Source organism: Eurypyga helias, unplaced genomic scaffold, assembly GCF_000690775.1.
Source record: "Eurypyga helias isolate BGI_N326 unplaced genomic scaffold, ASM69077v1 scaffold16741, whole genome shotgun sequence".
NCBI classification, from domain to species: Eukaryota; Metazoa; Chordata; class Aves; order Eurypygiformes; family Eurypygidae; genus Eurypyga; species Eurypyga helias.
This window is the reverse complement of record NW_010229088.1, coordinates 20,353-30,528: the sequence shown is the minus strand read 5'-3', so window position 1 is coordinate 30,528 and position 10,176 is coordinate 20,353.

Genomic DNA, 10,176 nt, shown 5'->3' with positions numbered 1-10,176 from the left:
TCATAAAGGGAGTGAAATCAAAAGCAATAATAATAATAATAATAATATTAGGAAGTCTTGATTTCACTGTCCAGCATCTTGGTCTGATAAAGGACAGCACAAGTTCGCCATGGCAATTAGAGCCTGCTGATGCCCTACATGTCTCATATATGGGGCAGAGAACAAAGTGGCAGAAGGACTTCCTGGCTGTTCTACCAGTTTAACTAGAGTTTAGTTGAGTTGAATTTAATTTGTGTTAATGTAAGTGTTAGGCCCATTCTATCTCCTTTTCCACACCTATAGCATGAGACTAATGACATTTTCCCTCTAATAAAATACTTTAAAATCTACAAATTAGTAGTGTCATACATCAAAATAAAATTCTCCTCTAGTAGTAACAATACTTCCACTTCTGAAATGTCTTCCCTTAAAGAATCTTTTGGACTTTTACAAGCATTAATTAAGTTTTAATCATATCAGTCAGAAAATTATTATAGAAACTGCTTTATGGGGAGTAAAGGAAGGGTGGCGATGAAGTCCTAGAATGATAAAGTGATTTCCACAATATCGTAAAGATTTTAAGAGATATTTGACAACAGTGACTTTAATTTACATGAAAACTGTTACATCTGTGGGATAGAATATTTTCCTTCAAAGGTCGGTAGAAAATAGTCATACCACATTTATTCAGATCAGATATTTCTGACATGTATCTTTGTTTCAAATCTCTGAAAACACATCCTAATCTTCCTGATTGTAGTAAATTAGTTAAAGGAAATGGAAGATTTAATCAGATTTAAGTCTATGACCCCTTGATGTGTACAATAAGGAAAACCAACATGCTTTTTCAGAACTATAGTTGAAACTGTCAGCAAAGCTGGATTTGCTGAAAGACAAGCAGTATCAGAGATGAAATCTCACTCTCACAGAAACACTGGAAAACCTATTAATTTCAGTATGGTTAGGGTTTTGTTCTTTCAGTTGATTGCAGCAACATGTAAGAAGTGAGAAAAAGAGCTCAAAAGCTATTCCTTTGTGATTAAAGTTAACTTAGAAATGAAAAACCTAAGGCAACTCAGGAGACAGCAAGACAGATGTAAGTCAGAGCTCAGGGAATGTAAACGGTGGAACAAGTGACAAATAATAAACACTCTGCCATATACACACACACAGAGACTCTGTAACCTTAGGAAAGATTTAATCACCTATTGAAAGTGTGTCTGATTTTTCATACCTGCAATAATTTATAAATATAAACGTATGTGTATATATATGCATACACATATATATAAATATACACCCTTTATGTGGTATTTGTAACACACTTCATGTCTTAGATTCCCTGAAATGTGTCTTATCAGTTCTGGTTTATGTTTCTTTGTATCCACACCCTTACGTACATCTGAAAGTACTGAAATATATACCCATACACCTGTATGCTTATGGATATACAGGAAACTGCTGCCCAACCTGCTGGACATGGGCAAAGGCAGTGGTCCTGCTGAGGTGTGCTACGGCTTCACAATCTGACAGCCAGCAGGTGCAGAAGGCAACGGAGTGACTACTGCTGCCATACTGGCAAACTGCGGGGAGAGGAACAGCATTGAATTCAGAGTCACTGAACCAGGGAGGGGTGGATGGGAAGAGGAGGTGTAAAGTGGAGACAGGGGTTGTTACTATATGAGAAATAAAATCTTTTTCTTTTTCATATATTTTAACCCTTTTATCAGAGAGGTCATGAAAGAAAGCATTGTTCTCAAACAGCAAGAAGCACAGCAGCAGGCTGGATCCTGGAATCCTGAAGATTTGTTTACAGCATGAGATGCACGAGGCCTCTGCATATATATATGGAGATAGGAAATCTGGCTTTAGGCTTTTTGGAAAAACTCTGACAAGGAAGAAAAGGTAGTCACTCGGATTAGGATATTGGTGAAATATGTCATGGGAGAATAGGGCAGATTTACTCAAGAATCTTTCCTAATAAGCAAACGCGCATGTTTATTGACATAGCTGATACAAGTAGAAAGATTTAAAGCTAAAAGATTCTTAAAATCCAATTTAGTTTTCATTCGTATTCTGCCCCTTTTTGCATTTTCAGTGTCAGCAATGATTATCAGCTTCATTTTTATTATCAATCAGTGTCTTTCAACTTTTTCTGTGCTTTTAGATTTTGAGTCATGAATATGACAAACACGATAGTTGTTTTCAACCAGCTATTTCTAGTGGATTAGTTTTAACTGCCAATTCAAAGGTCTAAGATTTATGTGTGTGTTTTAAAAAAAATTCTATGGACATTTTAGAACAAACTCAAAGTTTTTTTTCCATATAACTTTGGTTTATTTTCTGAGTTATTCTGCTCAGGTTCCTATGTCATGCCTGACACCTTAGCATCTGTTTCTGTTATTTATTGTTCTGAAATTATGCTCTGTGGTGCCAAAAGCGAAGATTAAAATGTAAGTAGAATACGTTGGATTTTATTCTATTTAAGGTATTCTGTACTCATAAGGTGGTTGTTTTGCTCTGTTCTGCATGCGAGAATGAGAGAAGGATGATCTGAGTGCACACAATCAATTTGCTTCCTTAACACTCCTGAGACTAGCTGCCTGGCTAAGAAAATATATCTTCAGCAGAACTCATCTTCTGTGTAGGATTGGTCTCTTACTGACCTGCTCCTACTGAGAGACTTTCAGGAATAGGGAGGTTTCTTTTGCAGAGCTTTATTCATCCTGTAGACTTATTTACCAATATTTGGCTAAGCCAGAAAAAGGAAGGCATTGTATGAATATATATATGAAGACAGGAGGAGATTTTGTCACTCAGTCCTTGGTGTTCATTATGGGATAATCAGCAGGCGGCAGATCATATTTACTTAGATAAACACACCATATGTAACATTGATACTAACTGAATCAATTTTGCTCAGTTTAAACCACTAGAACAAAAAATGTGCTTCAAATTGTTAGAAGCTAGAAATATTCATTAAGAAACCAGAGGCTGAAAATCTTGCTGTGAGTCAGTTCTACCTTACGTCAATCTGTTCAAGCATGCATTTGAAACGAATTCATGATTTTATATCTTGGATGGTGGAGTGGTAAAGAGAAGATGTAGTTGCCGGTGGCAGCTGGTAGTGAAGAGGAAAACACACATAACATGTTATCACAGAATCATGGAAAGGTTTAGGTTGAAAGGGACGTTAAAGACCATCTAGTTCCAACCCTGCTGCCATGGGCAGAGACACCTTCCACTAGACCAGGTTGCTCAAAGCCTCATCCAGCCTGGCCTTGAACACTTCCAGGGATGGGGCATCCACAGCTTCTCTGGGCAACCTGTGCCAGTGCCTCACCACCCTCTCCGGGAAGAACTTCTTCCTGATATCCAATCTAAATCTCCCCGCTTTCAATTTAAACCCGTTACCTCTTGTCCTGTCTCTACAAGCCCTTGTAAAAAGCCCCCCCCAGCTTCCTTGTAGCCCCTTCAGGTACTGGAAGGTGCAATAAGGTCTCCCCGGAGCCTTCTCTTCTCCAGGCTGAACAAGCCCAACTCTCTCAGCCTGTCCCCATAGCAGAGCTGCTCCAGCCCTCTGAGCATCTCTGTGACCTCCCCTGGACTCGCTCCAAATGATTATGAGATGGATGGTCCCTTTATAAAATGTGAGAACCGTTTCAGACTACTGTAGGAGCTCTGGCTGTATTTAAAGCCCTGTTGCTGCTATATTTAAAGCCCCCATGCTGCAGGACCCCAAGGTGATCCAGCCCTTGCCTTCATTTGGAGCTGAATATCCCCGTGAAGCTCAAGGAAGTGTTGCAACAAAGCCTCTGGCTGCTTAGTCTTGGAAAGGACAATAGTTTGAGCACACCAAAATCTCTTTAAGAGCTGAATAAACAGACAGTGAGGGGAAGCAGGCAGGGAAATTGCTTCAGGATTGCAATATGGCCCCACAGCATATCACTAACGCAGACAACGACCACAGCAACAAAGTCACAAGAATAATTAACCATGCTTGAGTGTTCTTTTGCAATATCAACAGTAAAATAGGCCAAGACCTGGCATGTTTGCCAAAAGAACAGAAATAACCTGACACAACTATATTCCTAAAGGTGTATTAGCACGGTTAGTGTATCTGCGAGCTATTTCTGTGCTTGTTTGTAGTTCCTAGTGAGCTGCCAATGACACCTGTTATTAGCAGTTGATGAAGAGGAGAAAAACTATTTTTAAATATCAGAGAAGGAGTACTTTTAAAAACTGAGTTACGTAAGAATTTTAGAGGTGTAACTACATGCAGCATACTTTCCAAAGCACTCCAAATAATGTAATATGAATTGGAAAATATAGCTTTTCAGGTGCTCATGAAATATTTAGAAAATTCCTTACAGCTTAAAGGAAGTGTTCTTGCTTTAAGTTGTTTTTTTTTTTTCCGAGCAAGAATTTATTCAATATCTGTGGTGTAAGCATTTAAACAGAAAGTAAAAGAGCCTGTGTGCAATTGACAGATATAGGAATTTGACTGCATTTCTGTGTTATTTAAGATGATAACAAATAAAATCTTTGCATCTGGAAAAGCTGGTTTTGGATGGATGACCTTTGCTTGCTGATGAAAGTAAAATGAAATAAATTACATTTCAGCCTCTCTGAAACTGGCATATAATGCTGAACTGAACTGTAAATATTTCACCAGGAGACTTCTAATAGGTTCTCAAAGATTTTTACTTTTTCTTTTTTTTTTTTTTTCTCTCTCTAAATAGAGAATAAAATATGATGATGTCCCAGGAGACTTCAGGAAAGATACTTTAAATTGTCATTTTGTGCAAGGAAGCAAGACAGAATTTTGCAGAGCTGATGTGTTGATAGTATGATTGCTCTACCTAGATTTATTTTTCCATTGGGATTTTACATCGCTGTTTTATTTAACTGCCACATATAAGGGAAATTACATAAAAGTGATAGTGTTCAGGCCAGTGTGGCACAGAATTTAGTTTTCGAATACCTTGGTTTACAAAACCAAAGAAAAATAGAAATGTTTCCACTGCTATTATTGTTTCAAATGCAAAAGAAAATTTTATTTCTTTTAGAAATTCCTTCAGCGTGTAAGCTGTTGCTCTCTGCTAGTGGAGGACAAACTTAGATTTACTGGACAGGAACTATAAACTGTCATGTCTTGTTTTCATTGGATAAGGTGAATTAAGTGCCCTTTGTTTCCTATTTTCGCTCCATACATTGGTTCTCAAATGACTTTAAATTCTGATGCATTGAGCATAAATTTATATTTTGATCTATGAAAATGTAAGGAGACTTGATCACTAAAGTTGTTTTTTTTTTAATGTTCATTTTCAGCTTGCCAAAACAAAATAATGTTTGGTTTGTTAACATATTCTCAAGGATATTTTGTGTCAGATTTTGAACAAGATTTCAGGAAAGCCCCAAGCTGCTTTAATACCAGCAGACCTCATTAAGGAGGGAATGGTTTGAAAGATTTCAATTTTGCCATGGTAAAAATGAGAACATTTTCAATATCACAAATATTTGCAGAGGACAAGAAATCATTCCAGCTATCTATTTATGATAGCTTAATGGCTGGAAGATTTCTCATCCTCTGTCAAGCCTGGAGGACAGGTACACGCTGTCACATGCTGTCAGGATGGGACATGACAACAGCATCACATCTTTCTCCTGAGCTGTACAACTGGATTACTTTCTAAAGAAAAGCAAAGGTGGAAGAAATACATTCCACCTTGATACAAACATAGCCTGAGTAATCAGTAGTTTCTATCAGGAGTCAATCCAGCAACTGTTGCTCCAGAAGCAAGCACCAAGAGGAGTACTGTGCTTCTGAGTTTCCTCTAAGCTTTTAGGTAAGGATACCTTGATGCATCTGCCTCAAACAGATTATACCTGTGACATGCACATGTAAGATACCTTATGAAAATTTCAGTCTCCTCACTGGTCCTATATTAGTCATCTCTGCTAACAGCATGGCCATGATGAGAGCCTCATGGTCTCAGACACAGTGATCCCCACAATATCGGAAGGATTACCCACAACATGAGGAGGATATAGATTGGAGTGAGTCCAGAGGAGGCCAGGAAGATGGTCAGAGGGCTGGAGCTCCTCTGCTATGGGGACAGGCTGAGAGAGTTGGGCTTGTTCAGCCTGGAGAAGAGAAGGCTCCGGGGAGACCTTATTGCACCTTCCAGTACCTGAAGGGGCTACAAGGAAGCTGGGGGGGACTTGTTACAAGGGCCTGTAGTGACAGGACAAGGGGGAATGGGTTTAAATTGAAAGTGGGGACGTTTAGATTGGATATCAGGAAGAAGTTCTTCATCAAGAGGGTGGTGAAGCACTGGAACAAGTTGCCCAGAGAAGCTGCGGATGCCCCATCCCTGGAAGTGTTCCAGGCCAGGCTGGATGAGGCGTTGAGCAACCTGGTCTAGTGGAAGGGGCCCATGGCAGCAGGGTTGGGACTAGATGATCTTTAAGGTCCCTTCCAACCCTAACCATTCTATGATGATTCTATGATTCTATTACGTAAATGGAGATTGCTGAATAAAAACCCATGAGAAGACTGGGAGAAAAGCATCTGGAAGTAGTGTATTTTTCCTTCTGGTACTCTACTGCTCTGAGAGAGGGGAAGGATTATCAGTGCTCAGACAACTAATGCTAGATAAGGAACTGGAAACCTTAAGACTTCAAGTGTGTTTAGAAATTACTCCAGACGTGTAGAATAGTGGCAGTTTCTTGACAGTGTTGTTTGTTAAAGACATTTTATATTATATACATGTCCTACTGTGTGTGTGTTTTTTTTTTTTTTAAAGGTTTGGACTTGAAGAGCCATGGATTTACCATGTTATTTGCTATGCAGAATTAATTTCCATGCGTACAAGAGTATACTTGACTGAGGGTGTTACAATTACCTTCGTGGAGATGTGGTACAGCATGTATTACATCCTTGATATTTCCTGAAGACTTCTTTCTTAATCTTACATGCATTTCATACCAGTCTTACTCTGCTTATTATTCACTACTGGAGTTATTCCTTGTTCCCCCAGCAGCAGATACACCAAATTAAAAAAGTCTGCAGGATCCAGATCACTGATGCTTTCAGGTGAAACCTTCGTCCAATTAATGAGTATGAATTAAAATCCCATGAATTTGGTTATAACACTGGTGTTTTGCATACATTTTCTGGACCTATGATTGCAGACTTTATGTAGATTACTCTGTAAATACCTCATTTTAAAGAAGAGGCACTATGTTCTTCCAACTGTGTCCAGCTCTGCCCGCTTTTAACCCCAGTTCTCTGCTTCTCAGGTCTTCTGAAAGACTCTGGATGCAGGTTACAGCACTGCCACAGAATGATGCTGCTCTGAACCACCAAGTCACTTTTTTCATGTTCCTTGATATGCCTGTTCCAGAGCCCTGCTCTGGCCTGACATCCAGATTCAGATGTGGGATTCCATGCTGGGACTCACTTTTAACGTGTTTCTACCTTACCAACTGGGAATCACTGTTCTTGAAGTTTCCCTAATGGTTGGCCATGGTATAAAATATGACCACTAAGCTATCACGATGTCTATACTCCAATCCGGTCAGTTAATAATGCCATAAAAAACAGTTCAATAAGCAAAGCCACAGGATGATATAGAAAATAACTAATATCAAAATGTATACAGCACACTTAGCTGCTGAGGGCAAAAATCACTTAGATAAAGCAAAGCAAGGAAGGCTTGGTAAATTAAAGATACAGTGAAGGCAATTCTTAATACTCTGTATTTTGACTTTAATGAAAAAGCATCCTAAGCAGAATAATTCCAAATAGAGGGTTGAGGAGGGGTGACAGAAGGACTTTCTTCTAAGGGCAAAAGGTTATAGGCACATATCCCACAAAGGTGGGCTTTTCTGGTCCTCAGCCATCAGCACTTTGTCTTTTGCTTTGCAGCTCTGAAAGCTGTTGTTATTTCATGAATAATAACCCCCACTTTCTCTGCAATAAAGGTGGCAGATCTTTGCTACCGTGCATCAGAAATCTGAAGGTATATTTCCACTGTAAATACAGAGTATGAAACCCAGTATTTGAATGTCATTCCCACAGCTCAACTAACACTCTGTCACTGTCATTTTAGCATCCTAATTACATCAACATTGTCCTTTGTGACTCATACTGCAGATTTCCAATCAAAATGTCTCTGATGAGGGAAGTAGTATTATGGCAATCAAGCAGCAGAACAACATCTTTAAATAATCCTAGCTTGTTCAATATCCCAACTGCACTGTAGAACACAGATGTGAACAGCTAAACATGGCAGGAAAGTACACATCACTGTGAACTGCTCTGGCTTTGAATACTATTGAGGAACAATTAAATATGGATTAGAATTGCCAGACTTCAGTGCACCTCACCCCTGGAGCCCCATAACATGGAAAGATGGTAAAGAAACAGCAAAACAATGCAATTGATGCCTCTTAGCATCTTTCCTGTATGCTTGTGTACGTGCATATGAATTCAAACAAAAAAATTTCCCACACTATAGACTTACTAGAAGTGTTTTCAATGTTTTCTTTGTTTATTTGTTTGTTTGGTTGGTTTTTTTTATTCGTGTGTGGGAAGCCTAACCCCAAGAAGTCTTAGCTGCTGTGAGTGTGCAGACCTTCCATTTTCCCAAGGAGGGCAGCTGTAGAGCAAAGCTTGAAAAGGTAATCTGGTGAAACCCAAAATATAAGATGAAAAAAATGAAGTACTGATTACAAGAAGTCTTATTATGGGACTGTGGAAAAGTAGCTCCTGAGTTTCACTGTTTGGTACTTCATATATTTTCGTTCATGACAGGGGATTTTAATGTGGAAGGTTTGAAAGACTCTAAAACAAATGCTCTTTTTTAAAAATTTTTTTAATCCTTTTGATGCCACATGGATACGAACCATAACTGCAGACTACTTTATGTCTGGAGCAAAATTATGCTGAATACACTTGCTTGCAATGCTTCATTACGAACTGGATAGCAATTGAGTAGGCCCAGAGTAGAAAAATATCTGGGTGATATTCTCTGTATTTTGGAACTCATTAGATATGTGGAAAGGTTGTGGTGTGAACTGCTCCAGCTCTATTACTGTCACAGGATGACTGTTATCATTTAAAGAAATCTTCCATTGATTAGATGCTCCCATGTTGTTTGATAGAATCACAGAATATCTCAAACTGGAAGGGACCCATAAGGATCATTGAGCCCATCTCTCTGCTCCTCGCAGGACAACCTGAAGCTAAACCATATGACTAAGAGCATCATCTAGACACTCCTTGAACTCTGACAGGCTTGGTGCTGTGAACACGTCCCTGGGGACCCTGTTCCAGTGACCGACCGACCACCCTCTCAGTGTGAACCTTTTTCTAATGTCCAGTCTGAACTTCCCCTGACACAGTTTCATTCAATTTCCTTGTGGCTTATCTCTGGTCACCAGACAGAGGAGATCAGCACACACCCACCCTCCGCTGCCCTCCTTGAGGAAGGTGGACTGCCATGAGGTTGCCCCTCTGCCCTCTCTACTCCAGCTGAACAAGCCAAGGGGAGCTGCTCCCACCCGGACCAATCCACAGCGAAGTGGCAGATCTCAGTACACAACGGGTTTTACTGCATGTTAGGGCTCTGCTTGTTAGTATGTGCTGTGAGGTATTTTCTGCATAGTTTGGGTTGGTTTTTTTTTCTTCACTAAACACACACATGAATATTAGTAGTGGAGAGTCCTATCCTCTCTTGAGTATGCCAGGACTATGACAACAAAGACTCCTGCTTAAGCTTGTCTGTTCCCTGAGAATAGCATACCACTGCTGTCTTTACAGGATTGCCACTTGGTAAAGAAAACAATGCCTGTGGTTTTCTAGCAACTCCAAAATCACTGTCCCCACTGCTAAAACTGAAGATGAATAACAAGTTTGTTTTGTGACAGTATGACAATACATCTTTTTTTTTGCAGAGGAAAGATATGCTAAAAAAAGAAAAATTACTTATGCTATAAATAGCTAAAAGTGTCTCTTTCCTTATTTAATTGAAAAAAAGAAGCCAGGATTCTTACAGAGCTCTCAGGTCTGAAGATGTTCTTGGGCAAGAACCTCATCTTCAGCCATCGGAACTGTCCGGAATAGGACACTGATCTGCAGCAAGTCTTCCCAAATGCATAGGTACTCCCCATTCACACTCTAGCCTCTTC